The sequence below is a fragment of the Opisthorchis viverrini genome (assembly GCF_000715545.1).
Source record: "Opisthorchis viverrini unplaced genomic scaffold opera_v5_61, whole genome shotgun sequence".
Lineage (NCBI taxonomy): Eukaryota > Metazoa > Platyhelminthes > Trematoda > Opisthorchiida > Opisthorchiidae > Opisthorchis > Opisthorchis viverrini.
In genome coordinates this window covers 1,418,306-1,445,394 of record NW_008751717.1, presented here as the reverse complement: position 1 = coordinate 1,445,394, position 27,089 = coordinate 1,418,306, and the positions used below count along the sequence as shown (strand labels likewise).

General features: G+C 43.0%; 1 protein-coding gene across 1 annotated transcript in view; it reads left to right on the top strand.

The window, feature by feature from the left end:
- Nucleotides 1-409: 409 nt before the first annotated feature.
- T265_03982 (hypothetical protein) overlaps nucleotides 410-27,089 on the top strand; it is a gene marked incomplete at both ends in the record, with an annotated part of 63,402 nt that continues 36,722 nt past the window's right edge. The window contains one exon of the mRNA XM_009168589.1: nucleotides 410-447. The remainder of the gene's footprint in view (nucleotides 448-27,089) is intronic.

The window sequence follows — 27,089 nt, the reverse complement described above, 5'->3', positions numbered from 1 at the left end:
GGTCAACTAGCTGCTCGGCTAGACAGGTTAGCCAAGTAGGCTGACAAGCACAGACTGCTGCGCGCGTGTGTGTTTCCCCCAATGTGGTCAAACGGCTCCTGGATAGTGTCGCTTGGAGCCGTCGAGAAAAGCGGTCACTCATTTGTGTTGAGAGCGGATTACCATTACGACGGCGCTCATTTCTCACGTGTGTGACGTGAACGAACCAATCATTCGTTGAACTCTTGGCGTGTCATGTGACTGGATAGCCACGCGACTGCGGTTTATCGGTGCATCAGTCTCGCGTTGAACACCGTTCGTTCGTGTGTTAGAGAGACGAGAATACAGCTGATCAACGTCTTTGACCTTGTCTGTTGGACTACCTACGTTGTCATATGTGGGGGCGCCCCAGAAACAGTGCTAAGCTACTGTGATTTACTAACCAAAGTGGGAGAGCATTATGCGACCGTAAGTCATGGTTTAACGTTGCCTTCTTCGATAATGCATTTTCGCTTCATGAGTGTCGAACCGTGTGTGGATTGTCATGCAATACATGAAGACTGACATTGTGCACTGTAAGTAGAAACATTCAGGGCTTTCTGAGCATAGCAGTGCTCATTATAGCCTTATATCTGTTTAGTTAGCTGATCGTGCTGGTCAGGTGAACTCAACTCGGTTGGATAAGCGGCCGCCAATACTCGTGTCAAATGAGCACGCAATTATGGCCTCTTAAAGTTATGCTTGAAAGAGTTCTATTTTAAGCATTACGTGATAGGTAATTCAAATTTAAATAGAGATGTATCAGAGACAAGAACTCTTCCATCCGAGGGTTGGTCGCGGTTTGGTGCTTGAGGTAGCTCTATCTGCGATGCAAAGCCACTGATCTGAGGGTAGGTTGTCCGAACCCAAACGCAGGTTAGGCTTGAAAAACCTAGCAGAATCCCGTTCTTGTGTCTCTTTCGAGTTGTAGAGCAGGAAAAAGGTGCTCATAGCTGTAAGAATTACTGTTTTAAATAATACGGTAGCATGACCCGTAACAAATAGTGAACCTCGATAATTAAGATGAGAAATTTCGATGGACTTTAGACTAAAAGTGCCTTGGTCAGCTGATTGCTCTAGTGCAATAATTTGTATGAATGTTCACAAATCCAATAACGACTTTCATTCATGGTGTCAACTAAGAATAAATGACCCAACATAAAATGCCTGCAGGACTTCGGGAGGAACAAAGTGGATTGGCTTCACTCTAACCAACCGTTAGAATAGAAGGATTCTCAACAGTAAAGTACGTTTATAGCAGCGTTAAAAAGGAACTAACTAGTAACTGACTGGGAGGCCAGATAGCTCAGTGGTTAAAGTATATATTTACTGACCGGAAGGTCCGTCGTTCAAGCCCGGCCTCTGCACCTCGACTTCTCCTCTCTAAGCCTGAGCAACATGGCAGTCTCCTAGCCCTCGTGCTTCTTTCAGGTGGCATGGCAGTTAGGCACCGAAAGGGTGTTACAGCTGAACGAACGAACGAACGAAAAGGCGATCGGATCATCTCGATTGTTAAAGTTCTTCTTCACATACTAACAGGAAACGGTTTTGTCCTCCCGTCTATTGCGCTTTGACTGAACAGATTATCGTTGCTGCTTTCGGAAGTCTGTTAATCAGAACTCTTCTGAAATCGTCTTGTTTCCAACCGCACAAATCCCGGTGATCATGCATGTTCGCCAGTAATTCGCCGAAATTCTTCCAACTAACATGGTACACGGATAAACTGTACCAAATTTTATACCCTAATTAGGTCAGCCAGTGTGTAACCATCCATTCACTGCATCTCTGACACATTTTGTAGTCTGCAGACTGTAGCTCGTCGTCCTCCCTCCCCACCAGAAACATCCGGACAAACGTGGCTGCAGAAGGTATCAGAAAAAATCTGGCCACATGGGATGCAGCAAAGAAGCAAACTGGTTAGCGGATAAGGTGGAAAAAATCTTTTACCGAGCAAGGAATTTCCCATGCGCAAGATAGACCTAAGCTTCTCTGTGACAGGCTTTGCAATCAGCACTAACGGTAAGAGCAACCGGGTTAGTTGTGACGGAAACAACGTGTTCACAGTTCCATTCTTTCGATAATTCATACTGAGACAGAACGGCGCAACTCGTTTACGGCTGAGTCTTACGAGATTCGTCGCTGCATTAATCCGATTTGACAGTTATTTAGTTCTTCGGATAACGTAGAGCGTCGTGTTAATCAATGAGATATGCGTGTTAGCTACATCACACCAGTTGCCATTTTTGTTGTTCAAACGCAGTTTGTCCTGCTGGTTGAAAATCACCTTGTCAGATTCCACTCTTGTACCGAGTGTTTTGGCTCCAACTGTCTGACACTTGAATTTTCCCACTTCTTGGGAGTTCACAAACTTGGCTAGGTTCCACTGTACGTGTCTTTCCGGTGAAGTAAATTATTTGTTTATTGTCTGTGGGATTGACCTCGAGTTGTAACATCTTTGATGGCAGGTGAAGCGTGCTGACGGTGTCTGACTGGGGCAACCGGTTGCCGTAAATTGAACCTTCTCTGGCGTCAACAATTTCAGTCGAATGTTCTTACTAATCTCTCTTGCAAATCTCGGGTAGAAATTAGGGACGGGCTTTCACAGTTGGGTCTCAAAATCTACACTTCAATCTAGGGTGTGCATACAATTTCTTCGGCGGGGAAGCTTTGCGTCACTGTTAGCATGTACTCTTGCATGGGGCAAACTGTTGAATTGGACAATCGAAGAGCCTGTCAGCGGTCTGTTTATCACAGCTTCATTCAGTGAACAAGCACATTCGCAAAGTAGCACTGGATATAATATATAACCAGATTTTCGGATACAAGGGCTGATGTAAATCACTTATTAAGTGCAGCCGTGGATTTCTCACCGCCGCACAAAAGTCCCCGACCACTGCATTACTTTTTGAACCCGAAAGGCTACAAAACCATCCTATTCGACGCCGTACCGATCGTCCTAGAGTTCCACTGCTTAAACTCTCTCCGTTGGTGAAACACATCCATCCACAAATTACACCGGTCTTAATGACAAACTGAGCGAAATCAATAGTGTACGATAATTTTCGAATATAGAAGGGTTTTCAGCAACTAGTTCTTTCCCAAGAAAATACCCCTCTGTGTGAAGTCACGTGACCGGACCAGACTACGCCCCATTAAATAAATTATATGATTAGTGGAATGTTGGTAATGAAGCCATTCTCCATCATAAATGCCACATCCACCTTCCATGTTTCCCAAACTTTGATGCTGCCTAACAACCCAGAATTAGGCACTCCAACTTCATAACTTTACTACGGTATTTATGGGAATCTCAGCCGGTTCGCTCACTAATAATTCGTTTTCGTGTTCTTCCAAATCTTTCCAAATCCACTGGTGGCTACAGGCAACCATAAAACAAAATGTCAAGTCATATGCATTCGAAGATGTTGCATTTAGTATTGCGATCGATGACAAGGCATCTTGAAGGTGTGCAGATACGTTTATTTTATATTCCGTCGTAGACATTCTTCACCATAGGTCCATGAAATAATTTGTACTTTGGTTGCCATCCAGCTCTAGTAACAAAACTTAGGCAGTTAAGATGTCGGTATGGAACAATGTGCATGACTTCCTCCTGAGGTCAAACATGAAACTGTCTGGAGAAAAAGAACATGTTTCGGTTGAATATTCGGCCTGTACTGAGTGATAAGAAGCTTCCGTCTTGGGGCTGTAAGGATGGAACTACGTTGCCAGGGGTTACTCGGTGTTTAGGGCGTCTTCCACTTTTGTCTTGCAATTAGAAAACATCGTAAGTACGTCAATCAACGGAGACTTAGTTTATCTACTTATCTGACTCCACAACTGAAGAACGCCTTCATCTATTAATCACCAGACTGGACTATTCACCAGCAGTCTGCAATGATTGATCTCTGATCTTTTCACTCAATCTGGCCAGTTGACTTGGCCCCGTATATCAACTTTAGGCAGCATTCATAATGTCCAGGCTTACGCTTTCCGAACATAACATGCAATACTGTTTTCCAAAACCCCTTCCGTGAACAAAGACCACCCACTACTATAATAGAGCAAACGGTTTCTGTGGACAGTACAAGAAAGTAATGATGTACTTATTGCAATATCTGGTAACAACGAATTAAAACACCAAAGTTTACTCACTAACAGTAAGATCTTTCTTTATAACACCGGCAATTCCAAGGCCACCTTTACCGCCAGCCAACGTCATCACTACACTGATTGTCAGAACAACTCGGTTAGGAAGCCATCATGCTGAAACCACAAGCTGAAGTTGTTTCAGAGGCCAGCAGCTTAATCCAAACCTCTGGCCTATTCCATTGTAGACATCACGGCTGTCTAAAGATGTTAGTCTACAAAATTGTGTCAAACGCTTGGCAGATGGTGACAGTGATAAAGACACAGCGACACTTGTTTAAAGTTTTGTGTTACAAGGAACTCCATGGTCTATCGTCATGGTTCTGTTCTTTGCTCAGTCAGAATCTGGAAGAATGGACCATATAGAATACCCGTAATTCCTCCTTGAGGCGACTAGGTCACTCACTAGTTGGGTTCTCTAGGAGTCATGGGTACCTGAGAAATTTTCAGTCAAGGATATTCAAAACCAACCCTGGTTTATTATTTCCCTGACATCCCCTGTTTGTAGGAGTTTGCCATTATTCCGAGACTCGATTATTCCTTAGACCGGCATGCCATTTGTTTGATTTTCGTAGGGAACCGGCTTTTGTAATATCGACAAAAAACTGGTTTGCCATGGAGGCCGAACCGCTTTTCAAGGGCTGATTCCTTTGTATGAAAGACCATTGCCTAAACGACTGTCTGCAGGTTCTTTGGGATGACCTATTGTGCGTTTAACCGGAAAAAAGACCTAACTTTCTAAAATGTCCATTACGGTAAAAAAATGATATATGGCCGCTTCTTCTATGAAGACCAGGTGGTGTGGCTTGCGATACCTCTGGTACTTTAGCTCTCCGGGAAGGTACACGGACAATGAAACTCAAAGGGAGCCATGCATAAGTGTTTCAACCGAAGGTCAGTCTTCAGAGAAGGAAATACTAGTTTTGGATATCTGCCACTTCCCCTTCCCGCCATTACCCTACTATCTAATTAGCGTAAAAGTGCGTGAAAGCCGAGTGCCCAAAACTCGCTTTCTCGTCTTCATTTAGAGAGGACTTTGCATCCTACCAGTTGTTAAACGGCAATGGTCCAACACAGAAAGGTTGTTTCAGTCCATGGGATAAATCTCATCTTTGGATCCGAAGCAATCTGGGTACCCATTTGAATCTCTTCCAAGAATGATTTCTGGAAGCCATATTAAGCCGCAGTTTGTTACACAATGAATATTTTGTGCATTCCGAAAGTTTGGCTTCCACAAGGCCTCACAATCCGTACATTGATTGTATTTGGTTTCTTATCGACAACTCCTGCGTAAGGATGAAAGAAAACACCCCAATTCCGAGTGGCAACCAGAAAACGCATAACCAATTGATATTCCGCTATTAAACGTTGAGTTTCTAAAAGATGTTTCAGAAATCAGGAGGTGAAATGGAAATCATTTCAACTTCAGTAATAACACCATTGGAGTTGAAGAAAACACCTCAAAACAGCCGATCATCTCATCCATTCCAAGACGATACTGTCATGCAATTATTCTGACGGTATCGGCTTACATAGTCACAATCACACCAGATGGACTAGCTCTCATCCCTTATTGTGATTGGTCAAACATTGACCCCAAATGGTCAAACCTAACTTCGACGGCCGGGAATCCAGATCGATAAGCACTGCAATGCATCAGCCGTTCTGGGCTTCTCAAATCACTTTGACATTCCGGCACTTCCGAACCATTGAATTTGATAACAGTACTCTCATCGATAAACGCGTCAAACCCGCGCACGTGATCTCACACGTCTCGGTCGCTCATGGGCGGGCAATCGACATGAGTGTGGCTGTTCTAATTGAGTTGTTGGAAATAATAGCTTTTATCTGTTCGTTTCCATGGTCAGTTGAGAATTCTGGACGAGCAGTACAATGACCCAGGATGAACGAATTACCGTTGGATATGTGGGTTCACTTCATGTTTTACACAACGCCTCTCTGACGCACGTTGTATAACGTGATCACATTTCTCAACCTTAATAGTGAAGTGGCTCATTGTAGGCTTTGTTACTCTACTTATTTTGACCCTTTGAGTTGCTGTTACGACCGGGACTTCTCTGGCCATAGAAGTCACGCGCAGAAAGGATAGCCTCAGGAGATAAGCTTACTAGTATTGTGTCGGCATAAGGAGGAGAACGACACAAAAATGGGACCCATTAGTACACAAAATCACCAGTTCAAACATCAAATCATTGAAAATTGAGGATTATCAATAGTGAGTTAGTCAAAGTCCGAAAGTTTATTTGGTAGCTACATATTCATTTTATCTTTTTCTCCTGACGGCTTCTATTCGCAACACCGCTATCCGGGACTGATATCCAAACGAATCAAAACGATAGTTTTCATCAGAAAAGTCCAATATCACACATCTGTTTCCCTTAACAGACTAGCCATATTAGCCTTAAAGAATATTAGCTTAAAATGGTATGTAACTTTAAGGTAGTTAGTTTGTACTGGTTTGGCAAATAGCGTGTTTTCATTGAATGCAATAGGGTTTTGAGGATATTGAGGCAGAAGTGGTAGTGACGGTATTAAACAGCGTTTTGAATCAGGCAGTTATGGCTCCTAATAGACTTGGAGAAAGTGGAACTTCAATTGTTTGGGTAATCTCTGTCTGGCAATTTTGAATGATGCTCATCCTTTCCATCATATCCGCCTAAAGTGTGGTGTAACAAGCTGAACGGACCTTAAGTCTGCCTGTTTGGAATGGACTGTTTAGAAGGGGTACCGGTCACATATTGGGACAATTATGAGCTGTTCGTAACCACAGTGTACGTTGAACATCACTTTCAAGGCGATCGCACAGGGCAAATTTCTCCAATCCACTGTCAGTCACCGTCTGAGAGAGCATCTTCGACCATACATCTTCGTCCGGATGAGAGGCGGTTCAGTTGATTAGAGCGCGAACTTACTGACCGGAAGGTCCGTGGTTCGAACCCGATCTCTGCCTCTCGACTTCCCTGTCTAGGCTTGGGAAACCTGGCACTATCCCAGCCTTGTGAAACCTCCGGGTAGCATGGCAGTTAGGCACCGAAAGGGTGCGACAGCTGAACGATTTTTTTCCGGAAGCATCGGTGTTGAACGCTGATGTCATGCTGTCGATGATGATGATGATGATGATGATGATGATGATGATGATGATGTATGCCCACAATACCAGCGTTTTCCCACTATCCTTAACAAGGGCAACCAATACAGGCTTGTCCTACACGATGAAGTTTTCGCTTTTTCGCGCTGACGCTTCGATGCACAATGGCCCGGGGAGTTATGAATTTCCATCCATTGCACTAATAAGCCCACATACTGTGGTGTTCACAGTAACCTCTTCCTTGAGTTAGTCTTGGACGTGTCGCTTGTGAAATTATCGCATTCCATGTAGTGAGTGGATAGTTACACCTTTACTCACAAGCGTAGTTAGACCCAGTCAGATGTTTCATTTGGCTTGGCTTCATGTGCATTTAAACACAGCAATATTTTGTACACATTCCACTTATATTGTATACGTGCACCAAACGATAGCAGATAAGTGACAAGGCATATCGTGCTATTTTTATGGCTCGTCGACGGTCGGCGAGAAAAAACGTTAGTCTGCAGTAGCTGTGTTGAACTTATTTATTATTGTTACAAGTAAATCACCTCCTACTCGTTTGTTTTGGCGTATGCTGTTTGCTGGGGGTAATTTCCTCTCAGTGAGGTCAAGTTTCTGAAGAATTCATTTTGATACCAGGTTTATTCCATATGATTGAGCCCATGAATCCAGTAGGCCTGTTCCAATCCAACAAGGGCTTCATGCACCTCTATGAAGTTGGTAAATTCAGAGTTCGGAATAATGTCGAACTGCATACAGCACATATTTAGTAACGAGGACGAAAGTAATCGTTCGAAAAGTTGACTAGTTTTCTCACAGCCGCAATTGTCCGACAAGGCAATTACTCTCCAAGCCTGACATCGTCCCAACTATCGTATGAGTTGAATAGGATGAGACTAAAAAAGAGATATTTGCTGCATTTCCCCGCTTTCCGCTGAGTCTGTTACTCATTTCAATCACTTCCTTCCTCCGTGGAATGAGCCACAGACGTGCATTTTGTCGTCGACCCGCGGCCTCTCTGAAGTGCAGATTGCTGACCAGTGGCCAGACGACACGATGTGCGCTTCGAGGTCAAATCACGAAATTGCTGTTATGTGCGTGTATCACCGCATCCAAACGTGTCATTTCGCCAGTGCGGTATGAATCACTCGTCGTTGTGACAAAGTAGTGACTCATGCAGACAGCACAGGCCAACAGAGGATGTTCATTTTAACTGTCCGGCCGTTCAGAAGATAAAAAGGATTCAGCTGTCGGGTTGACGAGCTACTCACCCTCAGGCTGCGTTGGCTAGGACAAGTAATTCGTATGCCAAGGACCGCCTATGTTTTGTCCAATCCTGTGATGGCCGGAAATGGCAGAGTACCCGATAGTCTGTGACCTGAAATGAAATATGGAAGTACTAATCACTAAACTAAATCATCACCATCATCATCGACAGCATGACACCCGCGTTCAACACCGATGCTTCACTGCTGTAAATTCAGCATCAACTAACGGGCCATGCCATTGCCTCCAGTGATAGGTTATATATGCCTTGTTCTCCGTTTTTTCGGTAACCGAAAGTGTGGTAGCTGGAACAAGTGTCCTGTTAGATTGAACCGAAATTCGACAGCCGTTTGACAGATCTGAACAGGACGTAATGTCTACCTCAGTGCATTATGAAAGTCACTCAGTAGTAACTGAAAACGATCTGGAGGAAAACTCGAGGAGCCAGTAAGGCTGGCTGGACATTCTAGTTTTAGTTTGAATCACGACGACTGGCATCTAATACAAAGCAAATCCTGAAATAAGATTCAGTAAGGCAGATCCAGGATCGGCTGGTTAAACATACAAATTTAGGGAACGAATATGTAATAATAATTGATTTTTTGTGAATGTCGCAAATTCAAAATTTAAGAGATGCCCGACAAAATCGAGCTGAAAAACCAAACTCATTGATAAAGACAGAGAAGCAGGTGCCAGATTCCTACTACCAAACGGATGTACCTGATGAAGCCGGGAATATAATTATCGTTGCTCTTTGAAGACCCCGGACGGTAATACTTCACTCATAAGAAGTGTGTTAAGCTTATTTCGAGGACTTAAATCAAATATCCAATGGACTTCGTTCATCCTGCATCGTTGTACTGCTTGTCCAGAATTTCAGCTGACCATGGAAATAATGGATAATAGAACAGTCACACGTATGTCGATTGCCTGTCCATAAGGTCACGTGAGCTAGTTTATCGATGAGAATACTGTTCTCAAATTCAGTGGTTCAGAGGTGCCGGAATGTCAAAGTTATTTGGGAAGCTCAGAACGGCTGATGCATTGCAGGGTTCACCGGGTGGTTTATCGATCTGGATTTCCGGTCGTCGGGATCAATGTTTGACCTAACTCAATAAAGGATGTGAGCTAGTACATCTGGTGTGATTGTGACTATGTAAATCGATACCGTCGGAATAATAACATGACAGTATCGGTTTGGATTGGATGGGTTAATCGGTCATTTGAGGTGTTTTCTTCAATTCCGACAACAATTTTCTTTACTGTAGACGAAGTGACTCCTCTTGCGCTTGCAGGTTACTCAACCACCATTACGTTGATTTACATGTTGATTTTGACGTAAACTAAGGCATGATGTCACTTACTCTCAGACAATCCGATGATCCGCAGCAACTGTTTGCGGCGAACGTTCTGTCCAAACAAGTCTTATCTCTTCTGAAGACATCTAACACACGGTTGTAGATTAATCCTTGGTATTCATACACGGTAACTTTCTTGAACCCTTCGTGTAATCGGACTATCAGTTTCCAGAAGATCAGTGGTATTCTTTGAAGCCAAACTATATTTTCGTGAAATTGTTTTGGGTGTACTGAACTTTGAAGGCCCTTTGATCCTAGTCCTCTGACTTGATTTGGAGCGCAAGTTACACGGAGCAAAATCTCGGAGGTGCGGGAGTGAACTAAAACTCCCCACTCCTGAAGTCGGCTATCGGCTTTCGTATCGGTTCATTCAAACGGTATGGTTCCATACAATACCGATATTATCTATCAGCCTCCACACACCGTCATACCACTTTAGGCGGTTCTGACCGCCTTCTTTGTTGCGCAACGCCTAGCTTGAACGCTTTTTACCCGGAGCTCTACGGTCGGACACACTCAGAAGTCAGCGGAATTTCTATTCGATCCACAAGGGAAAGCTTTGCCTCAAATCTAAACTGATTTCTATCTGTCCCAAAACCGTCTGTTTTAGGCTGCTGTTGCGCATGGTTTGCTTACAGGTTATTTCTCCTCTTTTCAATTTCGCAATTTCGCTCAATGGTACACGGATTAGCAAAGTGATTAAATCTCTTTAACTGTCGTAGAATGCTCCCCTCAAATTAAAACTCATCAAATGTCATAGATTTGAAACAACAGAAGCCTCGTTAGTTTCTACAATATGTACCATAATTAAAAATGCTCTCCCTATTCTAGGATAGACTGATTGCTTCGATATTCCTGTAAGAACTTTTATTGCTAAATATGTGATTAAGCAAAGTTGTACTGTGGAGCATTTGCCTTTTCCCCGTGGAACAAAGAATGACTCATTGCCACCTTCAAAGTTACTAGGTGTTTAGCCCATTCAGATGCATCCAGGCGAAGCCTAACACTCACTTATGTGACCGCAGTTCCGTTCAGTCTGTTGCAGACAAGTCACTGAGGCAAAGGAAAAGCGACAGGCTGTCGTGTTAGGTTGCCTCAGCCAGCTTACCTACTAATGCCACCGCCCCCCCCCCCGAAAAGTTTGACAACCGTTTCTTTCTCTGAGTACATCTTCCTCAACGCCACTGCTTATTTTCAGATACGGGTGTTCCCGATGAGTATGCCATCTAAAGAAGGATTTAGGTGCCCTCAAGCGCAACGTACCGGAATGATGGTAAAACTGTTAGTGAGCCACGACAGAAAACATTCTTTCTAAAGAAAATACAATCAGTGGCACAGTGCCTCTCATTTGGTCAGGAAATCTGAGTTTGTGACGGTTACATGTCCCACGTAAAGAGCGAACCATTTGGCGTGAGGTCCATATATTCCAGACTCAAAAACAAAGGCATATACTTGCAAAGAATGACTAGTTTTGTTTCGCGTCGATCCAATAGGAGTGAAATTTGCAGGCATTTTTGAATAACTGCTCAATTCATCGGCCATTTGAATTAAAGCGGCTGTCGCTAACCCAACAAACGTGACAAAGAATCATACTGAAGCTGGTTTTAAAGTCCATAGCTTAATACAGAAGTGAGAAGTTTTTCACTGGTCTGTTTTTTGTTCGAATTTCGTTCGAAGCCACATATGATATTGTGCCGTGAGGTTTTCACAGATGTCAGCCGCGTAAACCCTTTGCACTTGATTTGCCGTTTCACTGGTGTCTTCTGCGATATCAGGCGTCGAAGACGAAGATTTTCGCCATCTCTACCAGGCGAACAAATATCCTCAAGTTAGCTCGAAGTTCAAAAAAATTATTGAATTGTGCTTAATTAAACACCCATAACCATTAATTTTCACTTGGATTACCTTGATTCGATTAGGCGTTGGTCATGACATGTCGGTTATATCATGATTCACACACACACATACACACAGATGGGCGTTCCCCCGGCACACTAGTCAAGCTTTGGGAATAGACCTGAGCTTCCAGTAATCCTGTGTCTTAATTTGAGTTGCTAGGGCGTGGTCGCCTGGACTGACATCCGAGGACATCCTGGTTTCTTGGCAGCACCATTTGGTTGATTGTACAAGTGTTTTTTGAGTGAAATGTGTCCTGAACATGTTCGTTGACGGTCCAGATCAAGAATCATGGTTGTAGACCAGAATAATAATAATAATAATAATAATAAACCTGGAAAGATAACGTATTACCGCACTCTGAACTTGCTTGAGAAATCGACTTCATGGAAGTGCTCCCCTCAACCTTTCGCGTTCAGATTATACAAGATGACTAGTCAGAGATCATAAACTAATACTCTTTTCCAATTTGCCTCAGTTTCCTTGTGGCCCTATCAAGCCGACAAACCAACGTAGACAGTTCTTGATGATATGGCACACTACTTATGAAAATGATAAACGCTCTTCAACAGGTTATTGTGACTCAGTAATAGTTTCTGAAATAATATCAACCACCTATTCAACTTAGGCGTTGTGCAGTACGCCATTGGCGAAATTCACTCATTCGCACAATGAATTTAATTGGAAAAATCAACTTGGACCGAACGTGCCGCACTCAGACCGCTCCACGCTTCAGTTGGAGATATGAGAGTGTTTTCTTGGCGGGACATATTACTCATGTCGAACATTGTTCAACAGCGCAGTCTGTAGACGACTCAGCACTTGCGCTCGAAGAAGGCGACCACTTGATGATGGTGTCTAACTGCTCGGGTTAATCTTGTGAGTAGTATATTACGAAAAATCCTGATCCTGAATATCGTGTTACCGTAGCGATGTTTGTGTTGCGAATCCAGATGAAGAATATAATGAACGAACGACTCGGTCAATTTTCCAAACGAAATTGTGGATGAGTGCATCTTTTTAACAGACTCGGCCACTGATGAACTAAAACGCCTCTTATTTGAAGTATTCACATGTACCTAATGGTAAATGGCATCAAATTCATGTAGAAACGCATACGCAGAAAGTTGTCCTAAACTATATCGAATTTTCGCGAAACAAAGTGAGACACGGATGGTTCGACGACTGTATCAGGTGGAGCTTTTGTCCATCTAACGTGGTTTTATTGCACCCCCTGGGAAATATGATCCTTGACTTATGGCACAGTCAGATTAACTTTCAGCCTTCTGTGGTATTTTCTTTCGACTTCCCAACCAGAGTTATATATGGTACACCAGTCAGGAGAATCTTGCTTGCGTGAAATGTTGAAGTGGAAATTCGTTGCGTCATATGATGAAAAACTTCTCTTGACGAGAATCTCTACAATGTCAAATCAAAAACAACACTCAGCTTACTACAGTTCGTTCACAACGTAATTCCTCACAGTGGTATCGGACACACAAACCTTTCTAATGCCTAGCGATCCATGGACTGAAACTTTTATTTGTGCTCTGTTTCTGTTTAAATATTTCTTCCAATCGACCACTTTCAATGATACCCATCTCTTGACAACTTCAATACATACGTTTATTTCTCACTTCGCTCGTGCTTGACCACATTTTCACACAATCGATTTCTGTATTGATGTGTGGAATGCGACTGAAGTGTTGGATTTTAAATTCTTAAGGAACAGTGGTTCAGTTTCCTTACTCTGGCTCTACTCATAAGGTTGGTGAGAACTCCTCCGCAATCTCCTATCTGTTTCGCCCATCAGATAGGTTTAGTCTCTGACTTTCGATCAAAATTATTCTATGCTTAAAGAAAATAGCATTAAAATAAGCATTTTAAACAAAGCAAATCACCTTGATCTTTCAAATACAATTCCATTGAGACCACGACTCAGCTTCCGTGCGTCACTTTCAACTGAGGAGAGACTGGCCAAGCATCCAATTAAGTTTCCCGTTAGCATCAAATGATGTCACGAATGAGTGCTACTCTGCTACTGTCTCAGTTTATTAGTTTCTCGTCTATTAGTCAACATCTACTAACCATTATCTCTCGTTTCGCGCGGAACTCGTTTAATAAATATGTGGACTTATACAAACTTTCGTGCAACTTTTAGGTTAAGTGCAGCTATCAGCTCCAACTTCTACGGTAATACTACCTTTTAGTGATTGTCTTCACCCAAAATGTGACTTGCCTCGTTTTTTTCAGAAATTTGAACCAGTTTTCATCAACCTGGTGAATCTTTGTTCCTGACAAAAAAACAAGGTAGAATACAGGGGTTTTTAGATGGTAGGGCGATTTTGGAGAAAACCCAGTATTGTCATATTCATAATTGACATCTTTATGTCATTAACACAATTGGACCTGTCTCCTACACAACCATTAGAGAAAGAAAATTCTGTGAACTTTAGAAAGGGAAATGCTGAAAACTTATTTTATCAAACCTATGGACAACAATCATGATGCTCACATCTTCAATCACTATTGAGGCCAAAACTTCTCTGCATTATGCCAGAGTAGGATACTAAAATTGGAGCTGACCCGGGAGCTTTTTTAACCTCATAACAGTGGGCTTGTGTACAACGGTAAGCAAAGTTTAGCCAGGAAGTCCGGTTGGGACTTGGTGGCGTACACGCTGCTAGGGTCGGCTGCGTGACACATCCCGTGTGATTTCTAGTCATGTTCAAGGAGAACCAAACTGACCGCAACCAGGAAGATTTTATAACATTCAGTTTGATTGTGACCAATTTCGTTTCAAGTTGTCATGTGGTGGCAACTCCCCCAGGATTATTTCCCCAATACCAAGTTTGATGGGAGATAGATGCTGCATTTCCCTCATTTACTGGTCCAATGACTCTGATGTATTAGCAATTAATTGTACCGGAGATACCTAATTGGACGCACTCCAGCTGTCTTACGAATGGGCCATTTACCAAAGCATCGAAGGTATTTACGGCCTTCGTATCGGCAACATTAATGCTCTGGAACACAAATTGACCGTTTCTACGGTTAACTTGCAGACATTGCCATTAGGCATCAGTAAAATTCGTTTTTTAACAGAAGTTATCTGTATTTGGATGAAGAGCGCATTGTTTCATTCATAACAGCATAGCCAAGACTTATGCGAGCGCCTTAATTCATCATCTCACCCAAGATTCTTATTCCCAAATTTTCAAAAAAGCTAAAATACAGCAGGGTGAGAAAAACATGTGCTTGATACCCTGCTTCGAACGAACTTTGTCGGAGGAAGAGAGATTGTGTGACCACTGCCCGATTCATGTTGACTGTCCTTTTTCTCTAGATGTTGTATTCAGTGTGTATTGCATGATGATGTCGGGGGCGAAATTCAACGAAAAGGAAAGAAGATAACACTGAAAAAGCTCACTAGTTCTGTAGGAAAAGCTGGGTAATTTATTGTGCATTCTAACGCGACCGGATGTGTGGGAATGTTTACGGGTATCGGGACTATCCCCTTAGGTCCAGGTAACTGTAGGTGAGCCGATAATTTCACAAAAAATATAATAGTAATTTTAAATTAAAGGAATGGCGCGATTTTTGGCTGGCCGTATGAATGTTGATGTTTGGGTATTTGATATAATGTGTCAGTGGATTCCCAGCTGGTTGAAATCCCCTCTACCTTACGGCTCACATGGCTGTGCTAGACCTTGCAATATTAAAGAAAAATTTATAAACGTATAGTAGAGATAAGGCCTATATTTCTGCAGTTAGAGGGGAGTAAAAAGTACTAATTGGCCATACTGCCTTGGACGTGTCCTTGTCCGTAGCAGAACACAAGGATTCGGTTCTGTTCTTGAGTAACGCTTGTAGAAGCTCCTCCTGCTCAGCAGGCCGGAGGCGCTTCGATTCAGAACGCACAGTAGATGTAAAGTAGCTTTAAAAAGTAGCTTCGATAAAGCAGTTTAGAACCCCTGGGAATGCAAGTTTATCCATGCAGACAAATTATCGTTTCGCCAGGTTTTTGGTGTCAAGAGACATATCTTTGTCCGGTAGACAAAATCACGACATTGATTTATCAAGTTTGCGTATACAATTGAATTTTGAGTGGACACCAACGGCCATGCGTAAAAGTGCACCGTAGCTGCTTCGCGGAGGTACTGCGCATTTCATTTGTCATCAGTGTTGTCCATGTCTAAATATGGCAGACGACGTTGAAACTGTCGGGCGGAATATCCCAAAAGCCGGATCGTTTTCTATTGTGTAGCTTCAACATAACCTGCTGCGTGCTGGAATGTACTGTCATTTAGCCGCCTGTCTTGCCAGACCTAATCAGGATTTGTTCGCATTTTCTCAAGTGTGATGGGTGGTTGGAAGTCTGCCATCATTCAACGTGGCATATGTTGTGGTCACTGAGACAAGCGGTGCTGACGACTCCGTTTACTTTTCGCCATATCACTTGCCCATTCCGCTACCCTAGTTGTTTTTGGCCTAATTAGCCTCTTGCTGCGTTGACTGACAGCCATCTTGATGTCTTGAGGGCCGGTCTCACGGGCAGAGAGCAAATTGGAATGGATACGGTATTTCCCACTAAGACACTCGTTATTGCTCCATGGGCAATTCGCTTTTCTTTTCGGACCAGCTGAACAACCGAATAAATCTAGATGATACCATGGTCTTGCGAACAGATTAGAGGCAGTGAGACCCGAAATACCGACAAAATAGATGTGCATATCACTACGAAATTCTTGGCAAGACTGAATCTTCGACCACGGAAACACGGTAATATAGGTACTAACAGTTCATCTCCGTTTTTGTTCGCGACCGTCTTTGCTTTACTCAATGAAAGTTCCCAAAAACACCCGGCAAGTGTTTCACCACAGTGTCACTGTTTTCGTCCTTTACACTAGTTACTGAAATAAAATATGCTACTACTCTCTTTGAGGAAATCTTTTAGGTAGGCTAAACGATAAAAGAAAATGATCATTCAGTTGTGGCTCCCTTTCTAAACCTAGCTGTTAGGCTACTTGAAGGAAGCACGAGGACTGGGACACTGCCAGGTTGACCAAGCCTAGATAAGGGAATTCGAGAGGCAGATGTTAGACTCGAACCATGGACCTTCCGACCAGTAAATTCGCGCTGTAACCACTGAACAGACTGCTGAAAAGTGGTCTTTTTTGCGGCGACGACTTTTTCCAGTAAACTCTACCACTTAGCTCATTATACAGGCATGAAGCCTAATAACACGTAATACTGTGTCAAGAAAAAAACACTTTTAGTGATTGATCAGTGGTGGCTGGTTGGTGATACACTATTTAAAGAAATAAGTAAGTGTCATGTAAATGGAGTGAGCAACTATCAGTGCTACCTGAAATGCAAACACGGTAACCAATGGACAGTAGGAACATATAGTCGTTTTGAACAAAATGGGTGCTGACAAAATAGAAGCAAATGACCCAGCTACCATGTAATCAGGTTTTAAGTTGGCAGCCCATGATGGCAAGGTCTCCTAAATTCCTGATAGTTGAAAATAAACACCAAGATCTTTTCTGATTGCCTGCTTGGATACTGCATGGTAGCTTAGTGGGAGTGTCGGTGAATTCACTAAGCCCAACCAGTGCAGTACAGTGGGTGATTGTGTGGTAGTTACCCTCCTTGTTCAAACAACTGATGTATCTAGAAGGAAATTCAAAACAAACATTTGTGCATCCCTTCTTGTTAGCGTATTCTGCACCATCATTCTCTCTATTGTATGGTTCAACTGGAGGGCTGACTGGGAACAAATCGGCTCTAAGCGCAATGTTGCTGTAGCGAACGTGACCTTGAAGTGAATTAAATCAATCTTGAATCAGTTCAGGAATAGAAGTGATAATATCCGTTGCGAGGTTTTAAAATACCATTTCAAATTTTGACAGTGCGACGAAATTCGGAGACCCATTAGTGCTGCTACAGGGTGGGTTAGCTCTGTTTGGCCGGAAAGAAGTCTTTAGATGGCCAACACACACAAGTCGTACAATTTATCTACCCACTTTAGGGTTCGACTGTTACTGAGTGGACCGAGCTCTTCTCGAGCTTACTCACTTGATGGAATTGGTCAGAAAATATCCTTGGGCTGGTGTGTTCACGTTGCTACACTGTAGTCAGATTCAATGTTACGATTAACAGTTCCGCAGCACAGTGCGAATCAGACATGGTGTTGCTGCTAACCAAAATAATGCCAGTGAAAGCAACATAACATCCATATCATTGGGACAGTTCCAGGCTTCATACGCCTGCCTATCTTCCGCGCATCACCTACTTCGAGCAGACCGTGAATACGGATATTTACTGGATGATCAAATTACCCTTTCTCCGATTCTACGATGCCCTTGACCCAGTGACAGAAGCCGTTTTCTAGTTGTTAGCATTGTGAAAATGTATTAGTTGGCGGCTGTACTAATCTTGCCCCTCAACAACTGAACAAAAGTGTTTGCATTCACGTTCATCGGGCTGACTTGACGCTGATCTGAAATAGCAGTACAATTCTTATATGGGCACAAGAGGATGACGCCTCAGTGCAGAAGCACAGAAGAAAGGAGTGATAAGTGGAAATCGTAGTCGGGGAGAGTAGAGGAAGATTATTATTCCCTGTCTCTCTTCTTTTACGGTGAAGCGCATTCACATAGCTTGTTTTGGTCAACTGAGACGTGTGCAAAAAACTAGAGGTATTAATTAAAATCCCTCAAACATGCTGTAAGCTTTTCACTACATTCAAACTATTTTTGCTTCAGCACAAATTCTGCTATTCGTGCAGTTCGCCCGTGGTCATCATAGTTAACCTAATCGAAATGAACGGAGAAAAGTGCTAGCATGCATTGGCAGTGTTTTCTTAAGTTGAGTGAAAAATAGAGTCATCTGCTTTTGAACGTATGTTCCATGAAAACCCAAAAATGTCCCACTGGGGCTCGACCAGGCACTAAAAAACCAGCGGCGAACGTTGAAATGCTTTTTTCTTTGTTTATGAATAATTATACACGGAGATTTTCAAACCTCGAAATGGCTCAGTGGTTAAAGTGCGAAATTACTGGCTGGAAGGTTCGTTGTTCGAACCCAACCGCGGCGTCTTGGCTGTTTCTATCTAGGCTTGGGTATCTTGGCCTTCATGCTTCCTTCGGTTGGCAAGGCACATCGGAAGGTTGTCACAACTCCAAATTTGGCATGGAGTCCTCGTTAAATCATCTCACTTTTGCTGGGACCATTTGGTCAACTATTCTGATCAAGTACATAGGGTTCATCTTCACTCCTTAGTAACTCTCATTTCATGGCCAAATCAACTTCGCGACACGACTGACACTCGTGTAGTTATTCTCTACGCTTTATGTAGTCAATTGCTGTATGTGAGATAAAAATGTCCAATCTGAATGCAATTCTCCTGGGGGTTCGGCAACACGTGATCAGAGCTGATTGGTTCTAGATGATTGCGTCTGTTGCGCGACTAGGAGGAGTAGCTCAGATGCTACTGATCGCTTATGTACTTATCGGCCAGACGCGCCGCTTCACCGTACTTCTTGTGAAAACATACTGGGTTAGTATGATAATATGAAGTTGACTGACTCATTTGTTCCTTGTTAACTTGAATCTTTCGTCACAGAATTTCAATACCGGTCGTCCCTTTGAGTAATATGATTTCAACGCGATTCAAATTTTCTTGGGCCATGAGTTTCACATTGGTGTGCTGCCTTCTTGAGGGCTCTGCACTGTCCGTCCATAAACAATCAAAAAAACTCGAAAAATAACTTTTCGGAACACCTTCATATGCGTGCGGTAAAAATACTGGCCACTTGGTCACTGTTCCCAATATGATCTTTGTTATTACCTGACAGTTTGGACCTATCCGTTGCCCCTCTTCGCATTTTCTCCAGTCCGTCTACTGACAAATCGTGTCGCTGATGACTGCTTTCCCATTCAAACCGATAGTTGACACTTTCAACAAGTGCCGTATGCCAGCTGAGCACCGAGGATGGTAAAGCTTGTTCCCAAGTAGGCGGTCCCCTTTTCGAGCGGCTGCTCCTTCGAGAATAAGCATGATAAGGCTTGGGGCTAAGAACATGTCGCTGATATGGTTGAAAATAGTACAGATACTAGCTCCTAGACGCGTCTTGCCTACATTTTTCTTCAGGCTTATCGCTCATCCGTTTCTATGAACGTTTTCTCTCAATCATTTCTGAGGACAGATCTTATTGCCGCAATCCATGTAGTCACTTCTGCAGTCATAATTGCGTCCGGTAGGTCATATCTGTATAGACGTGACCTCTAACCAAATTACATACGTATACTACCAACACAGTAATTCAAAGTGAATCACAAGTTTGATGACTGTCCACAGCGCGACTTTCCTGCTAGTGTTTTGTTGCACACAGTCATTACGGACACAGAAGGCTGGTAGCGAAGTATTTATACACATTCTAGATGCAGCAGACCAAACTGTGAATTCCATCTTATTAGCAGAATTCTAGTTAGTTTCTCGAGCACATGTGTGAGTAACACAATCAACCACTGTATACACCAGTTGTTTGTGTTGTTATCCAACTAAGGGTCAGGCGCAGATATGTATGAAACTGATGCCATTCGCCATTCTACATGAATTTTATAGTTTAAAAAGTTCTGATTATCTAAAACTTGCGATTTCCGGCCGAGCTCCCTGGTCCACGTCAGATTTAGCGATCACCGACATGCACTCGTCACCATCTTTGAAGTAATCCAGGTGGACCACATAGCGAGGTTACCATGGTGCACACAAATACATTAAGCCCTTGTTCTTAAATTTCACGTTTCGTTCTCAAAGCGAAAGCGACGAGGCTGTATGTGTGTGCGCATTTCTGCTACTGTGTCGGTCCTTTTGTGCATAGAGCTGGATAACGCTTGAAACAAGACATTCATCCGGCGCCCACACTTTTGTTCATGCAAACGCGAATGAACAGTGGGCAGCAGTAAGGAAGTAACATTGCTAAGCAAACATTCAATACGCACGCAGCTCGAGAAGGAACGATGGAAGGAGCCAAGCTAGAAATTCGCCATGACTAATGGTTAGCACAGAAACGACCGGTCGATGGCGGTAGTCACCTGGTTGCGCGAATGTCAGTTTACCTAGAATCTCTGAGTAGACTCCGCTCAGTTTGTTTGTGGAGCACGTCCGGTTGCTCGATCCAAGTGGTGTGCACCATTTCTCTCAAAAATGTGACCTATGTTTCGTTCCTTGGTTTAACTTATCAAGTTTCTGATGGCGCTTCTGACCGGAGGATGTTGCCAGCTTACTTTAAACTTCAGTAAAGCAAGCGTTATGTTTTTGGGTACCGAACGGGTTTGAGGTTGCAGTTTGGTCTTTATTGCTGAAAATAATGTGGACTTGTTTCCAATGACAAGTCAGCTTGGGCAAAGATGCAGACGGTGAACCAGGGAGCACAAACTTTGGCTCCTTGTGTACATCAAATTCAGATATTCTCTTATTGGGAACAGTGTTCTTACGAAGATCCTAAGAAAAGCTCTCACTGAATCTTATGCGGATAAAAATCGACCACTAGGGGATTCAGTAAATACTTGCCTTTTGCCCCATTTATGCTGTAAGTGATCAATCAGCTAATACGGGTGTTTGCTTAGGAACAGGCTTTAAAGATTTTCAGGTTAAGAAGCTGTTGAGTCTCCATATAATAGGCCTACAAAGTTCTTAGCGTGAAACGGTGGTATTCGTAATGTGCTACGGCAAGGTGACTTGAGTTAAAACGTCCAGAAAAGAGTTCAGACTGTCATACAACATAAAGGACAAAATTTCCTTCAAGCTGTCTACATTTGACGTCGGACACTTCAAACTTCCTTTTACTCCATCCCAAGAATACCACTGAGACATCTTTCAAGACCACATAAGTGGTTTAGCCTATAAATGTAGCGACCAACACCATGTTGTTCCCATGTTTACTCCTTTAAGTGGAACTCTTACTGTTGTATGACAAAGCATTTCATGAAAGTTGAATCATGCCTTTAACCTCTGTTTTAGAGGGTCTGGACAGGCACAGTTTTTTGCTGCTCACTTTATCATTCCTCCCGTGTAGGGACATAAACAGGAAAATGATTCCCAAGCTAGTATGACTGCTGAGTTAGTTGTACGTTTTTCACGACATTAAAACTATGCAAACTTTTAGTTAAATCCATCCCTAATATATATTTCGACGGGAAGAATCTGTGGTGCGTACAAAATGCCTCCTGGGCGAATTTCGTTCTCCTTGGGGCATATGGCAACAGCTGTGCCGTTGAAAGAGGTTTTCAGTAGTTTTCACATCGGTCGTACTGATTATACAGTCAAACTGGATTAACCCATGTTCAGAAGGGCACATTAGTGTGAGCTGAATAGTGTGGTAGGAGTGCTGGTAATATCAGCTGTTTGCACAACAATAGAACATCATGGAGTAATCGAACCTTTCCAGTGAATAGATTTGTTTCTTGCGTGATGACTCCAGTTTTCAGAAGAGTTGTAAGATAACAATTCTGCACCGCGGAAATATCTCCTTATATGACTGTGTCCTCTTGAGATGCCATCTTGGGATATTACTCTGTTTCTCTATCTAAAAGGGTAGGGTGTCGAAAAACACATCTTATCAACTCCTTCGATGAGACAATCCGCGCGATAGTGACCCTCCTCCTCCTCCTTTGTATGTCTGTTTTCAGTAACGTTTTGTAACCGTCACTTAGCTGGTTAGCAGTAGCTTAGTGAGATGTAATCATTACATACTGGTGGAACTGCACTTTCTTCCTGCGAACTGCTGACAATACACGCAGCTTCGTTTCACTACGAACCACTTGTTATTCCCAACAGGTGTTTGTTCTCAACGCCAACGTTGTAGATGCAAGCCACAAAGCGTAATGGCCACGTCAAGTTAGAAGCATCCTCCAAGACATTCACACATGTTGTCCGAGCGCGATAATGGGTGCCGCATTTTTTTACAAAGCTTATCCCTGTAGAAGTAATAGGTTACTCACAAGGTTGATGAAAATTCTTCAACAGCCCATGCCTGGTTTCACCCTTCTTGAGGCTCAGCAGGTAGGCGCAGTTCCCGAGGTTCCGTCAACCTTTTGTTCCACTTGAATCCAAATTGCACGAAACTGAAAACACCAAAAACGAGGGATTCAGCTGGGTTCCAGATGAGTCTTTCGCAAAACCAAATTTGTTTGTAAATGGGTGCATTTCGCCAATATAGCCCTATGTTATCAAGATAATATCGCCCTACACCGCAAATCAGGCTGCGCTCAAACGCGTTTTAACTGGGACCTGATTACCATAGCGATAGCTTGTACGAACATAACCATACGTATAACCCGTACCTGTGATTGTGTTCTTCGTTGGATCAAGGTCATTTCGAATCTCCAGTTGAGTGGGGAGTAATGACAATAGGTAACTAACTTGATCCGGTTAGAATTACTTCGACCTAACATACAAATTCAACATGACCGTTTTTCACATTTTTATGAGCACAAAACTTCCCGCTGCAGTAGTCTAGTGTGCACGCTGGTTAGCCTATCGCCAACATGGTATGAGGTTTTTTTTACCAAAGAATATGCTTATAATTATTTCTTTTCACAAACCTTAAGTTTAGAAAATTTCTTGCTGGCCCTATGGGCTTCATTTTTACCGCTTTTTCTTTGGGCGATAGATAGGGGACGGCCAGAAAGTGGCCTACTGAATAATATTACTGATTCATAAAGCCATGAGACAATCTTTCCAGGGTATTCCACAACTTTAGTTTACTCTGCGAAACAAATATGCCAAGTACTTGGAATAAATTGAACTTCCGTCAAAGTGGGAAGCTCGTCACACTTCCCATGGGAAACAAATTATTTTCCACAATCTGAAGATGCTTAGTTTTCAGACAGAATGGATGCAACTGGCTGCCTGGACATGAATCGAATGTTCATTGGGAATGCGTTTATCGGGCAAGCTCTATAATATAAGCGTGGCTTTTTATATAGGCTTGGGGAAGCACGTGCAACTGACCTATCTTATCGCCTGCACACTACTGTTACAGATCACTCCCATCAGTGTGGTTGACTAGAATCGTTGTCCGGTATGGTTCTTGTGATCTAAAACAAACTATGGTACAGTAATTACATTGACATTCAACACCAACGTACTGCTGGAGGCTAAGGAGCGCCGCTTGTTCGTACAACGGTTCAGCTTATTTACTACGAAGTAATCAAACCGGATTAGGGCAATGACTGTCAACTTTGTGGTTGCGGTTATATGACATGGCAGCGGAATAAAATCAAGGTGGATGTCTATTGAAGCTCTGTGCTGGACTGTTGACAGCTCCTTACGTCTAGACTCGGAGAGGTATCCTGTTGCGAAGCGGGTAATTCTAAAATTCTACTGATGTGCCCAACCGCCTCCTTATAAGATCATTCTTATCGGCTATATATTTTATTGGGGGGGGGGCAGTAAGAGGAACAAATCTCGTGAACCACGCGGCCTATTCGTTCTCCAATGACTCCTTGTGTAAAAGTTTCCAAGGCTTTCCGTTGCTTGTGACCACACCCAAATCATTTCCTGGTTGGTTGAAGCTCTCGGCACCTAAGCTAGTGGTCTTGGCACCTGAGGGTGTCTTCTTGTTATCCGGTTGGCCGGGTGATGCAGTGTGGTTGCGTTTGAAATGGTACTTCTTTCATCTTGAAGGGGCATAACGTCTGAGGTTAGCTTTTACAGACTCAGCTTGTATCTCTCGCATTCAACCTACATCTGGTGGGTCCCATCGTGTGTGCACTAGCGTGTAATCTGTTCTGCAGGTACAATGGTCATCATTCGTGTATGGCGTCAGGAAGTGTTTTTGTGCTTGAAAAGCATGTTGCCACCAGCTCTGTAGTAGCTTCAGTCAAATACATACCACTGAAGTAAATGGAGCGTATTTTTGTCCCGTCCATCAACTGGAACTTTCCAATCATCTCCCAATATCAAGATTTCTCTCCTCTCTGCTATTCTGTTTACTTGATACATAGAACTATTTTTAAGTGTATGGATCTGGTAGAGACATGGGAACATCCACTGTTCTCTGAACCACCAATAGTAGTCTATGTAGCAAGTTTATCGCACTAGGGCTCCTGGAGATACCTTCAACTCAAGTCATTGTAAATTTCGGAGACTGCAGTGCAAGCAACGAGCACTCTGTTGCCACGGGTATTAGAGCAATGACATCGCTGTGCAGTCTTGAGTTGTTGAATGATAGAGCATCTCTCCCATAAACCTGGATTCTCTGTATACGAGGACGATGAGTGCAGTTTCTGAAAAATATGTAACATCAGATCAAAAGTCACAAAAACCGGCACGAGCTGGTGATGTGGCTGGTGCCCACACAAAGGACACCAGAATTGTATCTTTTGAAAGACAGTTCCCCTCCTCTATCAAACACCCGAAGTTACCATTTGGTCAGCCCAGTTGAAGAGCAAGCAGACATTGCTGTGTGCTTGGAGTTTCACAGATTTTTTATGGATCATGTTCTTCATGTGACCTTTTAATTGAGGGTTCACGTCTAGGCACTGCATTGTCAGGTAAGTCTTTCAAGCCATCGTGGCCAACGTCTTCCATGTTGGTCTTGTCTGCCAAATTCATCGATATTTCGCGTTCTCATTGGTATTGGTTTAGAGCCATGATTTGTCCAACTCCTAGATGGACGTCTAATAGAATATCAACCAAATTATAGCACACGGCAACCGATGTGAATTTTTCGTTTATCATCATGGGGAACTGATGAATGGAACATTATCAACAGTGGATGGTAAGGATGAATCCGTCTGTATCACAGTGAGATGCGAAGGCCTGTTCCCGGAAAGCTGTACCCCTGACCATATTGAGCCGCATGCAGATGCAAAATTTCGTTTCCCAAGGTCTTCGAATTACATTCGCTTGCTGGACTTTCTGTGCCATAGACTGGTCGGTACCGTGCGATGATTACACACGGAACTCCATCATGTTGTAGTGCGTAGAGCGATCCTAGCCGGAAACGGTTAAATGTCCAACCGTCTTCCACTAATTATGGGATAAATTCAGACCAGTCGTGGAAAACGTATGAAACAGTATCTACTTTGATCCGTCCATCAGTGAAAGAGTCGTCTAACGCCATCCTAAAGCCAGTGGGTTACTTACAAGTTTGTGGTTGTAGTAGCTTAAATCTAAAAATTCCAAAGATCTCTCCACTCACATATTAGTAGACGGTCAGTAGCCTGTTGCGAGGACCAAACTCTAAACAAAAGGCACTTTGGATTGTCCGTGGTGTTTGCATTATTTTAAAACACCGTTTGTGTCTGCAGTTACGCTCGTAAATGTGATTTCTACAAATTAACTCATGGCAGCCAAAAGAGTGCGCTATTTAAAGTCGTATACTTAGTGTCAGATTTGTAAATACCGCCGACAAACGGCTGATTTCAATTTTCGTCCATAGCATTTAACAGCCTGGTTGCCAGCAACTCCCTTAAAGAATTCCACCTCAAAAATCTGCCGGGAATTTCTGGCGTAGGGCTACTAATTTTCATTTCAGTGTGCCAGGCATTATTTTCAAGCGAGTCCACTGAGTGTGTTTGAGGCACATCGGCTGTTTTTAACAGATTTCACTACATTCTCATGGTTCTTTCTTGTCGTGTTCATCTTTTAAATGTTAGTTAGCAACTGATGCATAGCGAAGATTATAACAATTTAATTTTTTGGTCACATCATATCGGCGTTGGTGCACCCAAACCCACGAACTGACGTCCTTCTGTCTGTTGTAAAACGACTGGTCCTTGATGGGTTCAAATAACCATTTTTCCAACGGACGAGCTCTACTCTATTGTCTTGTTCTTCTGACTCCACCCTAATTCTGTAAACAACTTCCTGTACTCTACGAACACGCACATGTCAATCTCCTCATTTTCAGGCTGTGGGTTCTACCTGAATTTTGTCAGCCAAGTCCTAATGAATAAAGCCAAACAGCTTCTTCCAAGTCCTGCAAGCATAACTTATTCATCAGTTTCCATATTTGGGTATACCAGGGTTACCCAGCAGGAGTGTAGCCCAACCCTCGTCGATGGATGAGTCAGTCAGCATTAACCACATAGCTTGTTCAACTCCACATGGCCCCAGCTAAAACACATGCCAGCCTAATGCAGGGTCTCAATTCCTCAAGAACGTTGGAAAAATCACGCCTTGTTTTTTGAGAGGTGTGCTTTGTTTGGTCATTAGTCATCCTGTCCAAATGCCTTAGTGCTTAACGATTCGGTAGATTATCATAACAAGCAGATTA